General features: G+C 45.4%; 1 protein-coding gene across 13 annotated transcripts in view; it reads left to right on the forward strand.

Annotated features, from left to right (window-relative positions):
* The window catches only part of EPHA5 (EPH receptor A5), a 174,319-nt gene that overhangs the window by 52,583 nt on the left and 100,325 nt on the right, over positions 1 to 21,411 (forward strand). The gene's annotated exons all lie outside the window — the stretch shown is intronic.

Consider the following 21,411-nt stretch of genomic DNA (forward strand, 5'->3'; position numbering starts at 1 on the left):
AAGCTTTGCTCCTGCTCCTCATGAAACTTCTGCAGTTGCTTCTAAGGTGGGAGGGAAAAGGTCCGAGTGCTGAATCTAAGCTGCTGCTTCTCTGCTTCCCTTGTTTGGGCTCAGATTCCCAGGGCTTTTGCCATGGGAGCAAATACTCTTTTGCACAGGTGATCTCATTATCCTTATCTTAGTGATGAGGAGGCAAAGCGCAAGGAATTGCCAAAATCATGTAGCCATCTAGTGGAAAACTGGGGCTTCAGTGCTGTGATCATCTTGCTAAGCTGTGAATCCACTTGTACACACACAGTGAGTGTTTTATCTTCCCATTAATGAGTGTATGCATGTATCAGATCTATTTTAGCTGATCTTAAGTGACTCACTGCCCTGACAGTAAATGGTTTCACTGCTGTGGTTTGCAGTTGTGCTTCCCCCATGTTTAGTTCAGGCAGGATTTCTCCTGTAGCTCTTAATACATTTTGTAATGTGCATTCTCACTACAGCATGTTTTTCAACTGGGTTAAGAAAGCTGGAGGCAGAGCAACATAAATTTATGGCATGAACACTTCTCTTGTCTCAGGCTGTTGGAGGGTGTTTAACAGATGTTATAAATTCCACCACAAAGTACACATTACTAAGCTATTTGTACCTTCAGCTTTTAGAAGGGGCTGGAGAAGGGCTTGCTACCTTTTGCAACCTGTTCTCTTCTGCTGAAGAGGCTCTGAATAGGTATTGCAACACTTGCTTTAAAACAGCATGCTATCCTAAATGGTGTTACTCCATGTTTAAATATCTCCCTTTTTAAAAGGAATGAGAGTGGATCAGTGCCTGACAAAGCAATATGCCTCTGCCTTGTATCCTGTGGCAACATGACTTGATCTTTTTCTGTAAGGTAAAAACAAACCCAAAAGCTCTTCCTGACCTCACGCAAAATTGGCCATCTGCTGTTTAGACAAAACCCTCCAGACTTGCAGTTTCCTCAGTGAGAAGACTAGTAAGCCAAACCTGCGTGGAACAAGTGCAAGTCTCCAGGAACTGGCTATTAACTAGTGCTTATAAGTGAAGCCTGCCGCGAGCTCTCAGTTTGTCCCATCAGTTAAACCAGTTTATAATGTAATGCCAGCAAGATGTTCCACTCTATCTGGGGAAGCAAGCAAATAACAAAATATATATGCTAGAATTCCCATGTGCTGGTGAATTTCTTTAATTTATCAAGCTTGCTGGTGTGTGTTCTGACATTTCTCCGGAATGATGACTAGTTCTTTAATTACACTTAGAGCTGTATTGTTGTTGTTTGAAACTACACATTGAATTTGGTAATGGAAGTGTCATTAATCTGGTGAAATAAAAATGTCTAGTTTTTTAATAAGGTATCAATTTAGTGGTTTTAAAGACTCTGAAGAGATTTAGTGCTGAAACAGTTGGTATAAATCTCTTGCAGTCCTCTGTAATTGTCCCTCTGAAGTGTGCACCTCTTTTCAGGGGACCTTGGCTCGCTCTAATTTGGAAGCTGTTTACTGCCTGCGGGAATTTGAGGGCCTCTTGCTTTTATTCTTAAATATTGTTAACATCAGATGTGACCAGGAAACTGAAGTGGCAAAGTTTATATATAACAGTAATTTTCCTTTTTTTTTTTTTTTTTTTTTTTTTTTTTTGACTTCCCTAAAGCGGTACCACAGAAAGGCCCCAGATGAGAGTTGGGGGCCATGTGTGCAGATGCTGTGGAGCAGCAGAGGTAAAACCTGTCCAAAGGATTGAGTCTTACTGCATTTTAGACTTTTCATGTGAATTTTCCTACTCCCCCTTTTAGGACTGTGTAACAGAGTCTTGCTTTCTTGACCCTATAAACTGAGGTATATCAGTCCAGTACTTGATATTGGTTATTGCAAGGTATTGAAAGATTAAATCCAGTGGTACTTTGTGGGTGCCCAGACTTTGCATGGTGAAGATTCATACTAAAATAGAGTCAGGCAGTATGAAGTCAGGCAGTACGAAGCTTCATACTAAATAGAGTGGAAATGCACGATTGTTTCCATGATTATATTTGCTATGGTGTATTCCTGAACAGACTCCAGTCTTTTTCATGCCATTTAATTTCCTCCCTTTTTTCCTCTTGCCAGAGTGCTCTTCATAGCAGATCATCCCATTGGTTTGTTTTAGATGAGGACACAAATGGATTACTGGCGTTGTATATTGATTTAGAATCACAAAACAGGCGCTGGATTGGCATTGCTTCTTATAGAAACGTGTGTGGCTTCTTCATTAAACTTATGCTCACCGAGGCAAACTTCATTTTGGAGCCTTTTTAAAACGTCCTTGATGCCAGTGCCACGCGCATCCAAATTAGCTGCCTTTTACGCTCTGTTTTCTACTATAAAACATGGAAAAGCGGAGAAAACTTTGCTTGGTCGAAAGCGCAGGAGCTCCCTGCACCACGGTGTGTGTATTTAGCCATCTTAATAGTAAATACTGCAGCTAGGAGGGAATGGTGTTCACTGGGGAGCTGCATCACGGCAGTCGGTTTGGAACAACAAAGAGCGGAAGCTGTAGTGGCCCTAAGGATGAATCGGTGCTGCGGCCATTCAAGAGCTATATATTCCCCAGCTCCGAGTAGGAGGTGGCATTGCTGTCCCTTGACTTTTTTGGAAGTCTGTAAATCAAAATGCCCCCGCTCTCCTTGCGGAGCGCCCTTTGCCATCACGTGCTCCTCGCTAGCCCGTGGCCGGCAGCCGGGCGCGAGGCCGCCGGGCAGAGGGGCTGGGGAGCGCTCGCCCTGGGCTCCTTGCCGCGGCTCAGGCACCCCGTGCATCCCGTGGCCGAGGGAGGCGCGGACACGGTGCCGCAGAGCAGGGCAGGGCGCCCCGTGTTTGCTGGCACGGTCTTGCCGGCTGCTCCAGGGTGGCTCCCGTTGAGGCAGGGCTGCTGCCCTTGGCTTGCAGGGAGACGCATATTCGGTCTACAAGGCTGCTGTGGCTGGTGGCCATGTGCAACTTGCAGCTCCTGCAGCATGTGGGTGGCTTGAGCGCACCGGTTTGAACACACGGTGATGCAGACCAGCCCCAGCTCCCCCTCCGGGCACACAAACAGGGTTTGCCACCTCCCCGGGTTTCCTGTTCCTGCCTCGGATCAGATCCGAGGTGGAAGAGAGGCCTGTTGCCTTGCAGCAACTGCCTCCTTTCCCTGCCGTACCCAAGGCAAAGACGCGTTGCCGGTGCTGCCTTCCACGCAGCTAGAACTACCAAGCAGACATCTGCCCTGCTCCCCTCCGCTCCCCCTCTGCTGCCCGGTGCCAGCTCTCGCCTCCCTGCAAACCTGGGCCCTGCCGCGCATCGCGCGGTGCATTTCCCCGCGCAGGGCCTTCCCGGGGCTCCGTGGGGCGGTGTGGAGGAGGACGGGCATGGTCTGGGCCCGCCGGGAATGCCGTGTGCTCCGGCTTTACAGAAAGATGTCACTTTCCCCCCCACCCGGTTCTAAACTGCTTATTTGTTATTTTGGACCGTTTGTGAGCAGCGCTTGTAAACCTGGTTCTGAGGTGATAGTTTGACATTTGGCATGCAAATGTGGAGTTGAGAAGCATCTATTTGATTTTTTGGCGAAGTCCATGCAATTTCTGAGGAAACTATTTTTCTTGGTACCTTAGCTTTGGCCGAGATCATTTTATTGCTTGCAAAATACCAAGTGAAACTTTCTCCCTCTGGGATGTTTTGCTGTGCACTGATAACTGGCCAGCCTCGGGGACAGCCTTTTTAGAGAGAAAACACACATTCTGCACGTTTGTTTCTTATTATTGTTCTTTCGCATCATTGATATGAGGTATACGTCATAAAGGAAAAAATGGAAATTTTCTTTTCACTCCTAGCTGTAAGAAAATTGGTCAAACAACTCTGCAGTTGCAATTACATTCTTAATTTCTCAGTAAATTTGTAGAAAGTGAGGGGAGATTGTTTGGTTTGTTACCAAACCTAGGGAATCTCATGTGGGAGACTGTGCTCTCTGCCTGTCTGCTCAGAAATAAGAGTCTACCAAAACTAACCAGGTGTGCCCAGAATGCTGAAAGCAACAGTCGTGAAACCATTTTGAATAATACACTGTTGTGGGATCCTGCTGGAGGTGAAATGAGATATAACATGGGAGAATCCAGATTGATGCACAAGTTTAAAGACAAGGAAGTAGCTAGGTGTAATGAATCATTACATTGAAATATTGCTTAGTTTATCTTCTCTGGAGGCTTCCATGGATCAGATCTTTTCTGGTCTTTTAGAAAAAGCAGTAATTGTCTTTGTTTTCCCCCTTTTTTTTTTTTTTTTTTGTTTGCTTTCATGGAAAGTAATGAACTGAATACAGACTGATTTGTTTCAAGCAAGCTTCTACCCTGTTAACTAAGGCCATAAAGAATTTATGCTGACAATGTGTTATGAGACAGACTTGTGTACGGCTCTCAGCATTCTCGTTAACCCGTCCCTTGACTTCAGCCTTGGCAGGGGTTTTTTGGGAAGATGCCCGTGGAAGCAGCGTGGCTGCAGGAGGGCAGGCGCAGGGGCTGAGCCACCCCGAGGGGCCCTTTGGCAACGTCTCGGCTCGGGGAGAACGTGCGAGTTGCACACGTGGCCCTCCTTAACTGGTGACACAGGTAAACATGGAAAAAGCCTTGGGATTCAGTGACGTGACATTCCTATGGCCTGACCTTTTCATCTTCTCTTGTTTCAGAGAATGCGATTTCTGAAAAGGGGCGTTTTTAGGGGGTTGAGATCCATCTCCAGTTCATAGGTCCCAATCTGTCTCAACTCAGGAATGACCACATGTAACTGCCAAATGGTGGCCATGTAAAAGTAGTTAGGGGAGTCACAACGGGTAGAGTTGTGACAAAGTGTTCTTCCCTCTTGCAGTTATCAATATTGCAGTACTGCAAAGCTACACATGCAGAAATTGTGCAGTTTACTTGAAAGCTATGGCTTGTAAAACCCAGTAACTGCTGAATTCCTAGCTTTCCCTCAGCATTTCTGAGCTTTTAGTTTCTATTTCAAATCCTTTCTTGGCAAATGCGAAGTCTACACAACTAACTAGAAAATGAAGGATGAAAGCTGTGATCCTGATGTATAATATATAAAATACCAAATATGATGAAAACAAGACATCTGACAAAAATGACAGCTAAAAAAAAAAATTTTACAGTTGATAAAAATGCTCAACTCCAAATTGGAGGGTTTGCTCCAAGAATCACTAGGATATATTTTCTTTTGTCTTAAGTTCTGCGTTAGGTGAGTCTAGATTTAACAAAATAAAGCAAATTTGTCTTTAACATTTCTCAGTGCTTTGTATCTAATCCCTGTTTTGTTAGGCCAAAAACTGTGCACATCTGCAGAGCGCCTCGCTATCTGCACCGGTAATAGTCTCTAAGAGGAGCTGAAATAATAGGGATGAGTTTTGGGAATACGTGCGGCCATATGAAGTCTCCATTGACAAGAACATTAGTCCTCATCGCTGTCACTTCTCTGTCACTTCTGTCACTTTTCTTTCCCAGCAAATTAAGATATTATCCATGGTCTAGTAAATTATGTAAAATCAATACATTTGCCAAGTTCTTATCTTGTCCAGAATGCTTAAGATGAAATACTATGCAGCATGTTTCCAAATGAAGTGTCGCATACACAATAAACAGTCATTAAATTGTGCCTCTCAAATTACATCAGTCCTAATAATACATTAGTAGGTGTTTGTGTCTAAGCAGATCTATGCAGCTCCCAGGAGTCAATTATTTTGTCAGCCACTGCAGCGTTACGAAAATAGCAGGTTTTTCATCAGAGCGACGCAGCTTGCCACAAAGGAGGAACTAGAGCGGATGTTATTGCAAAGAAATGGATGTTCCAGGAAAAGCGAGACTGCAAAGCCACTGTAGGCCCAGTTAATGCTTGTAAGTTGAAAAGAACTTTGTGGTTGATGCCTTTTTTTTCTTTTTATTTGTTATTTTTGGCCACCTAATTGACAGTGTCAAAATCCCAAAGTGCAGAAGCAAACCTTTAGCTTTAGGTATGAAGATAGGAAACAAATAGTTTAAATGAGGGCATACGCCTCAGTCAAACAAAACATGCTTAATTTTTTGTGGGGAGGAACCTGCCTCTGTAGTGACGTGCCTAGGAAGCATGATTCTAGATTTGTATTCAGGTATTTGTATTTAAAATGAGATTCCCTAATAGGTAGTTGTGTCTAAGGTAAGAAACTGGCCAGGAAAGGCAGAAAAGTGCTTTCTAGTGCTAATGCTACCCTCTATATTAAAGTTATATTTTATGTGTAGTGTAGATAACTATAGGCATTAATCTATAAACAGTCAGTTTGTATATATTTGTGTTACAATAACATATCATGTATTCCATAGCTGTTTTAACCATATTTTGGAAGAGTTTTGCCTTTTTTGTGCTAATGATAGTGCTGAAGCCCTCATTATTTTGGGGAATGATGGGCAGGTCCCTTTCATAACAATCTTGTGTTACCAATGCAATATATTCCTTTCAGCCCTAGCTCTGCTAGCTACTAGAGCTAGTGTTTTTCCTTACAGCCTCTTCTCCTACATCTGTGACATTAGGTAAGAGTTTCCACACTTTTCTCATCCTTTTCTTAAGAAAAAATATCTGCTTTATGACTGTCTCCTCCCCAGTGCTGTGCATTGCATAGGCAGGAACCTGGATCTGGGCAGTAGCTGGGATCTTACTTTTCACTCTTCAGGCCTTCAGTGGAGCCCCGTGCCTCATCACCGTCTCTTCAAAGTGGGAATTACTTTGTTTATTAGTTTTCCTCAGAAAATTGCAGCCAACGTCATCACTGCCTTTCATGTTTTCCCCAGCACAAACACAAAGCTGTTGTATGTCCTGGGTACTGCGAGAACAATGTTGTGTTTAAATAGAATGACATTGAGACAGGATGGATCCAGGACTAAACTGTGAGAATAATGGTTTGAAATAAAGATTTTTGACACCAGCCAAGAGATGGTGAATCATCCCTTGCTGCCAAAATAAGAACCTGTTTGTGCATGTCCAGGAGCCTTTTGGAAAGTGAAATTTTTGCAGTAATGTGTGGCCAGATGCTGGGTAAAGAGCACTTAAAACGGGTCAAGGAGAACTGCCTGTCATGAGTAAAGCAAGCATGCCTATCCTGCTTGCTAGAAGCATTTCATGGCTTGGGTTTCCTGCAGCTCTGGACTCTGCTCACCGCTCCGTGGAACGTGTTTCAATGCATCCATTCTGTGCAGGGTTCACAGGCGTTGCATGGCCTGGGAGCCCAAGGGGCAGAGCAGCCCCAGACCATTTGGAGAATTGTTGTGGTGTGACAGAGAGATTCGCAGAGGCAGATAATTCTACTGTTGGGAATCAAACAAATCTTGTTTTAAATGCCCTTAAACATGTTTAAGAGAGGGCACTGTGAGCTAGCAGATGCTACTAGCCACTTCTGTGCCATAAGCTTTCCCGCCTGCTCTTCCACCGCTGCGAATTAATTTGGAGCAATGCTGTGCTGTCTGTCACAATTTTGCTCAAAATTGGAGCTGGTAATTGTGTTAAATCGATCCTGCAAACAGTAGGGAATGTTGATCATCATTTTCCACCTTCTCACCTTCTCAGTGTGAAGGCTCGTGCTTCCATATAGCGCAGCCTCCTCGAGGAGGCCTGAAGACCTCCTGAAGCCCTACAGGCTGCCGCCCGAGATACCTAAGGTAATGTGCTAGTGTGAATTAAGATTTTAGCAGTTCAGTCCATTCTTCGATCTGACGCTGCTGGAGTGTTGCCACCTAATGAGGTGGTTCCTACTTGTTGGCTCTCCTGTTGGCCATTTTATGCCCAGCAGGCCTCTTGCTTTGGGTGAAGGAGTCTCATAAGCAGCAGATTACATGCTTTGTTTTATTTTTTTCTTTTCTTTTTTCTTTTTTCCTTCCATTTCCCATGAGGTTGCAGAGGAATCAGAGGCCTTTGGAAGAGAAAGGCGCTGCTCTCTGAGAACCTTTCCGACTTCTTCCCACATTTTGATATTTCAAGCCTGCTGTTTTTAAATAGAGTGAAAGTAACAGGCAGTTAGGTTAGAAATGGACTGTAGTTATGTCCCAGATGGTCAGCAGTCGTCTTGTTCGCTTGCTCCGAATTCCCCTTGCTGCATCTGGATCCCAAAGGCGATGTATTGAGTCTCTCCTGCTTTAGCTGAGGTATCCAACGGAGTCAGTCATCCTTATAAGTCACATACATCTAATTCCAGCAATGTGCATAGGTTAGAGGATGCTCAGGAACAATGAGATTCCTGAAAGAAAAAATACCAGGTTTGTGTTTTTTCTTTTTATGAAGAGGAACACATATAAATCCGTGATTTACAGTTCTGAAATGGTTTTCCAAATCCTGTTCGGAAGACTAAGGCATTTACCTTACAACTCTGGTCTCTCTGATGGTACTCGCGGAGGCTTTTGCTTTCTCTCAGGCTTCTCCTTGTAACAGTAGCCCAGCCTCTTCCTATAGAAAATCCCTCTTTCTTAATGGGCTGCAGAAATCTGTGTTAATGTTGTGTATCCAAGCCCTGGAGGTGGACTTGGCCTGGAAAGGAAGGCACTGAGGATAAGACAGCGTGCACTCTGTTGTGTGCTGAATGAATTGTCTGCAGCCAGTGGTTTGCACCTTGATTCAGGAGTCACCAGGCACATACTTACTGTCTCTGAAGGTAGCCTGAATGTCTCTCAGATACTTCTACAGAGGAGTTGACAGGCCAAAAAGAGGAGAGCAGAGTGTGGGAGCTGAGCCACAGTGGCAAGCCAAATGGAAAAAGTATGATTTGAAAAGGAAATTTTGGAGGAGGAGATGGGAGAGGCTCAGAGAGGGCACATGGATGTCTTGAAGAACTGCCTTTGACTCCATTGGTATTTCTGGTTGGGATTTGAATGCCATATGGATGGGGAAAATACAAAAATATGAAGTAGTGGTTAATGTTAGGGGATGGGAAGTGTTCAGTGTGTGAACAGACAAAATAATTCCTGGATTAAAGAGAGTTTTTTAATGGAGGCTTCATAAAACAAAAGAAACTGGCTTTTTAAGAATGAAGCAAGAATGTAATTTTATCTGTTAAAACATCCTATGTTTTGTTTGATTACCTGCGACTGGGTTCAGTTTCCTACATCAGCACTTCTAAGCAAGCAGGAATGCAGCCTGTGAGAAAGTTACAGCTATTACCTGGTTTAGAAGGGAAAACTCCTTTCTCCCAGTGTTGCTGGCAGTAATGAAAACAACAGTGTTTTCATCATGTGTGGTGAAAAATACGCTTGTTCTAGCTGAGCAGAGAAATAGGTTGTGTTGCTTCAGTATTAGCAATAGAAATAAAAGTTCTTACTCAGGAAAGAAAATGTGACCTTGAAATATCCTGAACTCTGACCACGTGTGCGTATTCAGTGTGCTCTACTGATCGTTCCTTCTCTAAAACCCTGTTTAAGGGAAATGCTGAATAAGAAGCAATCTTAAATCTCCCCACATGGCTCTGCTCTCTGTACGCTGCGTTTCTGTTGCAGCACCCAGAGCACGTTAGGATATTACATTACATGTCATGGTCTTATTAGTTTATTTTTGGCAGGGTAGTTTTTGTTATTCATATAAATAGTAAAAAAAAAAAAAAAAAAAGAAGAACAGTAGGTTTTGGGTTGCAAAGATTTAAAGTGTGAATTGGGATCTAGTATGAAGGTGCTTCGGTGGTCTTTGTTCAGATGTTTGATGCACCCCAAGCCCGGTGTTTTGAGGGGTGTAGGGCTGGACACACGTTTTTGAGACATGGATGTAGAAGCCTGACTGGAGATTCATCTCCCACTGGAAGCTGAACCCACCTCATCAGAAACGCAGACATGTTTTCAGGTGCTCTTCTTGGCCATCAGCAGATGCAGCCACCAGTTTTACACGTCTTATCCTTTGTTCCACTTCATCCCATAAAATCTCATTATTTTTCTCATGTATTTTCTTCTGGCTAGAAACTACCTGCGAAGAATCCAAGGTGGGAAGTGCCATTAACTGCCTTCACCCAAAGGAAGCCAGGTAGAAAGGAGGCTTCTGAACTAGAAGCCCAGTTTTAAAAACTCAGTATCCTGGAGAATGGAGATAGCTCAGTATCTTCTGATGGAGAGCTGCTTTCAGCTAGCACACATGCTTGATGATGCAGCCATTACAGTTTTATATATATACATATATATATATACACACACACACACACACACAGAGACACACAGATATATAAAACAAATATATATTATAGCATTTATATATGTATTATACATAATATAAATATAATTAATATAAATATTAATGTGGTAGGTATTAAGCCAGTGCTTTTTGGCAAGCCCAGGCTGGGGCAGTGGGTGTAGGTCCCCCCACTGTGTTTGGGTGCTGTGCCTGGCCATAAGGCCAAAGCCTGTGCTGAACCACTTGGCTGTGTCTTGCATATTGGCCACAGCACAACTACTAGCACATTTTCTGATTAGGTGGTTTATGCAGGTGTCCTAATAAAATTGAGAGACTCATTTAAAGCGAGCTCTTCAAAAGATATCTATGGAGGCAAGGTGTCTTGCTCCTGCTGAAATTTCAGTCCTACACTTTTAGACTTATGGGTTGAATGTGTTCTTAGGAAGACAAACCTTCTGATATATGAGGTGTAAATAAAAAATGGGTAAAAATGATCTAAATCTGGAGAAAATATTCCTGTGTAATGGAAAAAAGCAGTGAGCACTTAGCAAATGAGGTTTGTGGCTATGACCTGCTGAGGCTGAGTGAAGTGAATGAGCTGGAATCTGCTGAAGAGCAGCAGGGATGGGGTTTCGCTCTCAGGCACACGCTCACGCACAGGATCCCGCAGCAGCCCACCTGGCTGGTGTTGGTTGGGAATGAACAGCCTGTGAAATCCCCGTGAAAACACTGTGTGTGCAAAGGCTGCCGAGGGACCCGAGGGCAGCTCTTGGGACGCAGAGGCGTCGCAGAGGCTCCTTTGGAAATGAAGGATTTGCCGCGGAGCACTTTGGAAGTAGGTTTTGAAGGACTCCAAGGCCATCGGGCCTTGTGCAGGCGGGATGCTGGGCCACAGCGTGTGCCACTCGGAGTACCCCGAGCTGCAGCCTGGTTTGGGCCTGGAGCAGTGACCTCCTCCTGCTCGTGCCAGGGAGCCTGGGGGCTGCCCACTGCCGCATTGCCAAGCAGGAGCACGGCCTTGTTCTGGCAGAGAGGGTCACATCCAAAGCTGGTGTTGGACATCTGAAAGGGGATTCCGGTGGCGTTTTGGAGATGGAATCCGGATCTTCTGGTCCAAACCTTGCGAGATGCTTCTACCTGAACCTGGAAAAAAACTGAACTTCCTCTGTGTCAAATTGTTTGTAGACCTGTGCAGAGCAATTTTATCAGCCACCAAAAGTCCCAATGAGACCTAGAAACTAGTTATTTGAGCATTATCTGACCCATGCCAGCAAATGAGCCTCCTTGCCTAAAAAAGTATGCCTTTACTGCCAAAACTCCTGCAAGTCCTGTTTGCCCAGAGAGGACAGCAGCGCTTTTCACGGCTGAAGAGGTCGGGTTTTTCATGAGGGAAGGCCCCTCTGTGCCTTAAAGCAAGTCAGGCCTGTCCCCGCTCAGTATTGCCATGGGGCAGGCTTGAGGCAATTTGCAGGCCTAATTGCATTGCTGTTTTTAATGTTTTGAGGTTTCTTTTCAGCTTAAAATTTATTGGGTGTGTAAAACTTGTTCCTTAAGTAGCTCCCTCTCCTGCACTGTTGCTACACTGCAGTTCAATGGCAAGTCGCTCCAAATTGTAACGCCGGAGTATGCAGATAGTGTGGGAATTGCTAGAACTGTGAATAGCTGTAATATCTTTTGAATTAGGCCTGTTATTCGTATCCTGTTATTCGTATCCTTTTCTGTTTTGGTGATTTCGGCACGCTCAAAGTTTTCCTAGGAATGCAGTTAGCTTTTGTGGCAGTCTTGCAACTGTGCAGGAGACCTTAACTCCTATTTTCTTAATTTTTGCCTATCCTTCGTGGTGGTGGCGGGGAGAAAGAAATGCCCCAAGTATAAGCACATTCTGGGTAACTACTGCTTTTGATCTTTGCAATTCAGCAAGTGTCATAGAAAGTCTACAGCGGAGCTACAGGAGGAAAGGGCAGACTTAATTTTTAAGTGTGTTTTTTTTTAAAGCTTTTACCTAGGTGTGTCTTTCTCATTTATTGAGGTTATATGTTATGGGAGGTACTGTTTCCCAGGTCACCTTGGCTGCTGCTTTATTTTCCTCTTAAAGTTGGTGCTGGCACCACACCACATTCACTGCTCTGAACAGCAGTGCCTTGCTAACTGCTCGGTCAGTAATGCCCTACCAACTCCAAAGGCAATTAATGCTGTTTTCCCAAAACGACTTCTGCAGAAAGCAAGTGTAATTGGAAAGTAGTTGCCCATTACGATGGCTTATCTTGTCAGTGACTGATTTATTTAACTCTAAAACATTTTATTGGTATCTTTGGAAAGTAGCTACATGACTAAAGTAAAAATGTTAAAGTTATTAATCATGGTGAGCTTTTCCCTGCTGGGTTTATCATTACACATGGATCGTGCTGCTTGTAAAATTGACCGTATGTTATTCCAAGCAAGCTGTACTATAGACATAGTTTTGTTCTTAACTTTGTTAGTGTTTAAAAATAAAACGTTCAAGTAGATTAAAAACGTTAAGTGCAAGCTACTTAGATCATTTTTATGGTCTTGACCCCCTTGATCAAACTGAGGGCCAGCTGTTGCAAAAAGTCAGATGGTAAAAGCTATGTCCTTCTTAAAGCAGACAGCTGGAAAGAGGGCAGTCACCCAGACCAGCCAGGCAGGATCAGATGCAGCTGTGTGTTAGACCACAACTCGAGAGATGCCAGTTAAGGAGCAAATCCTGAGGGGCTACGGAATCGCTGCCTCCCGCTGCTCGGAGCAGCCTTTTTGCAGCGCAGGCTGCTCTCAGCCCTGTTATCCCAGGGAATGCATTGGGAATGCAGCTTCTTTGACCTTCGGGTCTGATAGATATTTTTGAAAATTCCCCCTCTTTATTTTGCAGGACCCTTTGGAGCAGGATGTCTCCTGCTGTGACAGGCCGTGTCCTTTCCCACTGCTGTGGGACAGCAGCAATCGTGGGTGTCTTAGCACCTTTCCCTCATCTGCTTTTCTGCTTTTGTGCAGGGCTCTGCAGTGTGAGATGGAAACAGGCAGAAACTTTGGCATAATCCAATTTGTATTTGCTCATTGCTTAGCTGTTATTATGTCTTCCATCGCTGGAGTATCTGAGCAGTTTATTTCTGAGACTGCCCACGTCTTGGCTCTTCCTGCTAGTCCCCCGTGTCATTGCAAGTGATAAAAAGATGCTCCGATTTGGAACTTGCAGACATATGTGTGTTAATATCCTGTTGAATAAAAATGCAGCTCTATAGATCTTTTTCTAATTTCCTTCTATCTGTAATGCCTCAGATACTCATTACACAATCTCATTTTATTACCTTACTCTTTTTAATTTTTATTTCATTCATAACAAAAACATAGGATGAGCAGAAACGATGATGATCAAATACAAGACTGGCAACAGATAAAGAACTTGGTAACATGAAAAAGGAAATTTCACGCTATTAATATTCAATCACAGCGTGGAAGCAGGTAGAGCTGTTGATGAGGGAGATTCAGAAAGCTGGGGGAAGAGCACTGGTCTGGTGAGGCTCTTCCTCCTGAGTGAGAGTTCGGATCAGATGATTTTCCCAAAGCTGCAGCATGGCTGGGAGCAGCTGAACTTTTTATCAGCATTTATCTTCAGTATGGAAGTCATTTATCCTGTCCCTTAAGCAGGGTGACAGATGAATAGGCCTCGTGCTTTTTGAGAAACTAACGCTTAAGGAATTTGGCCTCTTGACTTTCCATCCTGCTGGGCATCCGGGGGCGCAGGGTTATCACTGGACAAGTGTCCCAAACTGCCTTGTTGCATGCCTTGCTCATAAACGATGTCCCGCTCGGATTGTGCCCTGCACGGGGAGGGATGTCAAGCTGTGTCATCTGATCCAAGCAGGTGCCAAAGTGCTCTGTAGTTGGGTGGAGGAGAGCTGAAAGGTGGGTCAGGCTGGCACAGGTTTTTGTTGCTCTTCTTATGGCTGCGTCTTCTCTGGAGAAGGCAAAACTTCAGTTTTGGCAATTAAATATACATAGCATACTGCAGCTTGCAAGCTGAGCAAGGAAGTTGTGACATGACAGGAGAGAGCAACTCTTCTTGGGTTTCTTGGAGAGCCGTGGTGTGGTCCTTGGGTCTGAACCTGCTGGAGATCCTGGTTAGCTGAGGAAAGACTGCGACAGGGTGCTCGCAGGAACCAAAGAGCCCTAAAGCCTCGATCCCCAGGTTTAGAGTTTGAGACTCGGAGCTGTTGGTCAGGATGCTCTAGAAGGGATCTTGCCGGGGTTGCTCTGCCTTATGCAGGTCAGTGCTGACCAGGCCACGGTCAGGGCTGCGCTGTGCGTGTGTGATCTGCCTGGGTGGCTTCTGCTCCATCTCTGGGGGCTCTCCAGAACTCAGCAAGGTGCTGCTCCCACATCCCTAGTGGCTCTTCAGCAGCACCTTATGCTGCTGGGGCTCGGTTTGCTCGGTTCGAGTAAGCCCTGGCCTCCGTGCCCTGGCTTTGCTAAAGCCCACGGGGTTAGGAAGGGTCTATGCAAAGTGCTGTGGCAACAGCAGACCGAGTGACATTTGGATGTGTGTTTTTGCCGACCGTCTCCCCGTGCGATTTGACATGCTGTAATCCACTTTGGTCCTTTGCTGGTTCGTTTCATTAGCATGGCGCTCCCTGTCTAAATATAAAAATGCATGCTGCAAACTCGATTACTGTCACTTGTCAGTGTGCTTCATTTACCCTGCCTCATCAACACCCGCGGGGAATTGGCTACAGCACAGGAGTCAGCGGCCTGTCCGTGTTGGCAGGGTGGAGAAAGCACAAAGCAGGGCTGCTCACAGCGACGCTGGCGGGACGGCAAAGCCTGAGGAGCAGCCTTGGGAGATGAGTGTGTGCTTGTGCTGGGCAGCATCCCCAACCGCTGCTTTCCTGTGCTTTTGGATGTCCTGTTCCCCAGCGGTGGTTTTCAGGTCGTCAGGAGCCAGTCCTCTGTATAATCAGCTAATGTAGCTCACAGACCAAGCCTTGGCATCATGCATGCATCAGAAGGTGCCTTCCCTGATGAAGCAGCTGAGGCTTTGCCCCGTCTTTTTGAACGATGCTTTATGATGTTACTTAATATGATGTTAATTTTGACATGACTAAATACTAGCTTTTGTTTTTCTGACATTTGTCTGTTGTTCTTTACGGTGGCTGGGCAGTTTGGAATTCTTTTCAAGTAACCCTGCATACAGCCCTGATAACACACTTGGAGCATAATGAGCTGTAGCAAGATTATACCAATGTAAAGGTCAAATAATCACTTAAAAACATGTAAAAAAAATCTTGAAAACGCTGTTTGACTCCTTCAAAATAAGACTTAGTTAAAATGTAAAAAAAAAACGGCTCCAGCAGCTCTGTTTTCCAGAGATAAATACAACAGAAATAGATAACAATGCAGAGGAGGGAAAAAGGCTTTTATGTTTTAACATTGTTTTGGACAAATAAAGCTAAATACTCCGACTTGACAGGGAGGCACTGTGTAAGCATTTTGCATGTGTGTTTGTCTTTTGGTGCAAATTAATTGCTAATTGCCTGCTACGTGATGTGTTGAAATTGGCTCTTTCTTCCCCATCATAGCTTGAGACATCTCGCCTCCCACTTCCTAAGGAGGTCAGGGCTTTGGCCTCCTCTGGAATCCCAAATGAGGTTTGTCAGTCAGGCATAGCAAAATCTAATCTCTTCCAGAGAAAAAGAAGAAAACAGACCAGAAAATGATCTGATTTTCCGATTTCATGGCCAAGGTTACCCCGGGAAGTGCCGAAAGTGGCATTTAAAGCCCGTAACTAAGGTGGCATGCCAAACTAAGCACTAATAACAGAGCAACCGTGTGGAAAGATATCGCTTTAACAATTTTACAGTTGCTAAGTGTGAAAATTGTGGTGTGGGCAAGCTCCTGGTTCAAAGATCTGGAATTGATGCTCCGCGAGAAAACACTGGCAGCCCCTGTAACTCCTAAGCACCGATGAGGTCAGCTCCAGCTCTTGCTGTTCAAACATAGCGCTGAACAACTTCATTAAAGAGGCGTTTTTTTCCTGGGAACGAAAGCTGTACAGAAGGGGATTGGTGGCCCGCTTGGATGGCAATGTTTCTGTGCCATACGGACGTGAAGGGGAAGGAGCAAATCCCAGCATTTTAGAGGTGCTGCCTCCTTGCCTGTGGAGAGAGCTGTTGGGCTTTGCCCTGTCAGCGCCGGCGCGTCTCGTGCATGGGTGTTATATATATATATATATATAACCTGCCATTGGAAAGAGAGTCTGTCATAACCAATGTGAAGCACACCTCCAAGGCTAGTATAACCTTTATGTAAAGATTTATTTATTTATTTTCCTTTATTTCCTCGTTCTCTATTTCTGCCACTGATATCTTGCCTCTTATATTACGGCGTGTCTTCTAGCTGATTGTAACTCTCACCTTTGAAAAGTGAGGATTCCTGTGTGATAACAGAAGCGAGGCAAAATGTGCCAGCTGTTGGGTTGCAATAAGCTATTTCTGCACCCGTTTCTTCTCCCGCCTCATGTCGGTGTCAGCGCGTCGTATTTTCAGAATCAGAAGAACTCGAAAGCAGCTTATATTTAACACAGTTTCTGACAAGAGGCTGGAGCCTGGCATGTTTATGTGGGAGGAAAAAGAAACCCTTAGCACTGCAAGATTTAAGAGCAGGGGGGGCTTCCACTGCTCTCATGCCAGTCCTTGCATACCGGGAGCACTAAATCATGCAATCCTGCTTGTAAATGGATTCATTTACCTCTTAATGTACTGCACCACCTGCTCCAAGTAACCTCGCGTGGAAATCAAGAGCCTGACCCTGCATTTCCTCCTTATGGAGAACTTCTGATGAAACGGAAGCAGAGCAGGTAGCTGCTAATTCGGTTCTTTCCGTAGATGCCTCTGCCATCCCCGTCTTCATTTAGCAGGAATCAGGCAGCATGTGTTGCTGTTGCCCGTGCGCCAGAAGCAGGACGCTCCCGCAGAGGAGCCCTGCGCGCGGTGCCTGCGCCCCTCCGCAGGGGCCCTTGTGCTACTGCCCGCGAGCGGGAGAACGACGCGGTCCCACCGCGCGCGCACGGGCAGCGCGGCGCCCGCCGAAGCGCTGGGGAGAGCGGCCACATCGGGGCCATCTGCCCTTGGGGCCGCAGCCAGAGCAGCCGTGGAAAGGGGCTGCTGTTGGGAGCAGCGGCATCCTGGGATGTGGCAAAGCAGCTGGCCGGGGCTCGGCCCTTCGTGCACCAGGAGTGGATGGAAGGCGTTTGCAATCAGGCTTTATTGTAGGTGTAATCTGTGGCCGTTGTGCGTGTGGATTTGTCAGATCTCCATATGCCGCTTCTGAAATGGGAAGTTTGTCCAGGGCTGGCTCTCTAAAGATGTCTCAAAGACCGTCGCTGTTTCAGCGGGTTTGGCTGCAGCAACGTGGTGCCGTGCGTGGGTGCTTAAAACCATGTACCACTGGCACGTACCGCAAGCATTTTTCTGATGACCAGAGCATACAACGTGTACTTATCTACATAATTATGTTTATAACGTTCTTTACAAGTGTTAACACTTGAGTCACTTATTTTAATGTATCATCTGCGTTTCCTGCAGCTGACAGGGGATTTGTGAAGAGGAAGGAGCCCAGGCTGCCTGCTCTTGCCTTGCCTGGCACCCCACGATGGCCAACGCGTTCGTGCCGGCATCCTTCTCGGGGCGGTGTGATGAGCCTTGAATAACACAGTTCCCCAAGGGCAAAGAGCGCCACGAGGTCTGTCTGTGCCTCAATCCCCACGGCGGGCAGAGCTGCAGAGGCTGAGGGGACACGGGGAGCTGCTTGGAGCCCGGCGCTGAGCGGTGCCGGGTCGCGCACAGCGCGCGTTGCCTCCCCCTGCTACGTGGGGCCAAGCCCAGCCCCTGTCTCAGGACTTTGGTTCGCGGCCAGGCAAGTTAGTTCCTCCAGGTTGTCTCTTCTGAACAGGTGGTTAATCCACTAAATAACGAGCCTCCTTTTTTAAAAAGAGAAAAAAAAAACACCCTTCAAATGATGAAGCATTAGCTCCTAAACCACCTGGGGAAGCAGCATCTGGTGCGTCTATTAAGCCATATGCACTCAGATTCAATTGGGCAATGCAAAAAGACAGGGTGAACATTAATTAAGAAGTCAATTGATGATAAGAACTGACTCCTCTTGGAAATTATTTGTACCAGCAATGTGGTCTGTTATTTCATCTCTTTTTCCTGTATTTTCTTTATTTTTTAAAGAGACAATTAGCTTGTAGCTTGTTTTCGTATGTTCGGGGAGGGGTTTATCCTCCGTTTAGAACAGGGTCCCTGAAAATCCTCTTTCTGTGTTACCAAGAACATTGCACACAGTCTTTTTCTGTGGGTTTTTCCAATGAGTGGAGCCCCTCAGAAAGGAACTTAAAAGAGAAAATTGCAACCCAAAGCATGTTGGGTTCAGGATATATATATGTTTAGATGTGTTCATGTAAATACATGAATCTATTAGATATGCGTTTGAGATAAGGCACTTGAATGCTCGGTTTAAGTAGTTCACTTGGAAGCTGGTCTTTTGCAGCAGTGGTCTGCAGGGAAGATGTGTGCTTGGGCACCCTTACTGGGTACATGGCAACAAGCCCATCTCTCGGGAAACCTCCCTGGATAGAAAAGCAGGAGCCACTGAACACAGTTTGGACTTTGGCTAGTGGGGAGGGTGCAAGTGATCATTAGCCCTTGGAATGCTGAAACGTTTGCTCTGGTCCCTTTGCTGCAGTTTATTCAGTCGTGCCGGATTTAACTGGAGGATGATGGTGTTTGTTATTAAAGAATATTGTGTGCATTTCAAGGTATGTTTATGGTTTGGCTTTGCTTCGGGCCTTGTTCCATTATCCCTTCAGATTTCTTCCTCAGGGGAGTTATGATCAGAAGATGCTACTGTAAATTAACCAAAATGAGCAGCCACGGGGCCGTACAGGAAAGAATGGGGCTGAAAGTTTTGAAGATTTGAAGTCCATGTATCATCGGAAAAGCTCCCTGCTAAGTACATGGTTATAGAGTGGCTGCCAAATTTTCCAAGAATGTTTCTGAATTTGGCACAGGGTGTGGGGAGTGGAATTAAAATTCTTTTTGTCATAACTTTAAGATGACCTTCTGGAGAGAGAAGGGGCCTGGGTTTTGGACAATTGGTAGAATTCTTTAAATACACTAATTATCTGGCAATTCTTAAAAAAAAACATTTAGAAAAAACTTGTTTCCAATGAAAAGTTTTTGCAGGCGTAATTACAGTTCCATCTCAGTATTTTGCTCTAAAAGCATCCACATGATGAGTGACCAGAGTGTCTGAGTTCCCCCAGCATACCATGGTTCTCTGCATGGCCTGCTCATGGGTTCAGGTAATTTTCCAGTAAAATTCTAGCAGTCTTACAGGTCTGCTTTAAACCTGCCTTTTCTCCCCACTCTGGGAGCCCTTCTGTGTTAAGCGGATTCTTTTCCTGCATGATTCCTTTTTTATTAAAAGCCTGCCATACCAACCCTACAAACAAAAAGCAAGATATGAAGCCTACCACCACTGCAACCAGATGCAGAAAAACTGCAGCTAATATCCAAGGAGAGGAATGGTATTTATTCCATGTATTTTAAATATAGGCATATGTACCTTCCTGTATGGTCGTACATACTTAAAGGTATTTTCATATTAAAGGGAGCAATCCTGGAGGTGAAATGAGTCCTCCTTGACTAAGGCAAGGCTGCAGTGTGGGGCCACTCACCTGACATGGTGCTTTCACAGGGCGGAACACACGGAATCGGCTCCAATTCTGTCCGTGTCCGACTGCTTTATTCCAAAACGCAAAGCAAGGAGAAAATTAAAACGTTTCGTAATCTCATATGGAAATGCTTCAGCAGCTCTGCTTCGTCTCCCGGAGACGCGGGAGGCACGCTCAGAGCGTTCAGAAGCAGCAGTTTTTCCAGCGCGCAGCAGAGGATGAGTGCTGCTTTCATTCCTTATTCATGTTCCGTGGGGTGGGAGCTGACGTCCTCCCAGGTAAGAGCAGCATCGAAAGAGCCCCAGGGCTGTGGCAGTAAGTGGAATATCGGAGTCCGGAGGCCTGGAGATGTGCAGGATGCATACAGGCGCTAGCATGCCTCGAGACAGCCGTGTTTTCTTGCTCCTGAATGGTGGATGGGTTGTCTCATGGGCAGCCTTGTCTTTAGAGGCCCTCTGGGGCTCTCTGTGCTGCTTAGCGTACATGGTAGGACCCAGTTTGCTGCGTGTGTGCTGTAGTGCTGGGAGTGCATCGTGGAGTGACATAGTACTGACCACCGTGTGAATTGTGTTTGCCACAGTCTATATGAATCTTTCAAATTTTATGGTTTCCTGACTGTTCTCTCTCTTTCTGCTTCCAGGAGCGGAGAGTTTCGAAAGGGTTTTAGCTTTGCTTGCTGTGACAGGCTTGGGTATGGTGCAGGGGGAAGCAGACATCCAGGGCTGTGGGAGAAATATCCTCAGCAATGTGCCAGAGTTGCCAGGAATAATTCATTGCATGACTCTCTGCAGCCTGGAAGGCTTATCTGTTAGAGCTTGGCAAGTGGATTTGCTTTAAAAACACCAAGAAAATTCAACTGTTGTTAATTTGAAAACTCCCTGAGCAAACGTAGGAGAAGATTCTCCTACTGAATTCACATGGAAGCAAGGTTAGAATATATTTAAAAGGGTCAGAAATGCATTTGCCATACACATGCAAACCTTCATCTGGTAGCTGACAGGACCTTCCTGTAATGGGTTTTAGGAGGTTTCTTTCCTCTTTAAGGCCTTGTTAGGTGCTGTGATTGCCTTGCCACTTAGTAACAGGCCAATAGTGAGAGATTTTGGTGGCTGTCACTCAGGAAAGTGAGGAAGTTGGGTGATAAAATGCCACTCCTGCTTCGGGTGGCACCTGGCATGCGAAGGCTGTGGCTGTTTGTTTGCTTTCAGTTCAGTTTGGAGCAGTCAGTCGTGGCTCAAACAAAATCGTAGTGCAAATCTTGAAACCAGCACATTCTCTTCCAAGCTGTCGTGCTGGCTCTTTAGAAATACCCGTTCAGCTGAGTGCATTGGTGTGTAGCTACACAAGTCCCACTGATTTAGGTTTCGTAACTAAATCCTTGTTGGTCATTTCAGATTTTTAGAGGGAGATTTCCCAGAGAAGCAAGCTCAAGTTGGTTCCTAAACCTCTAAGTAGACATAGACACAAAAGACTTAAAGTAATACCTCCATT

Source organism: Tinamus guttatus, unplaced genomic scaffold (genome assembly GCF_059628265.1).
Source record: "Tinamus guttatus ecotype Peru unplaced genomic scaffold, ASM5962826v1 Tinamus_guttatus_pri_ptg000423l, whole genome shotgun sequence".
NCBI classification, from domain to species: domain Eukaryota; kingdom Metazoa; phylum Chordata; class Aves; order Tinamiformes; family Tinamidae; genus Tinamus; species Tinamus guttatus.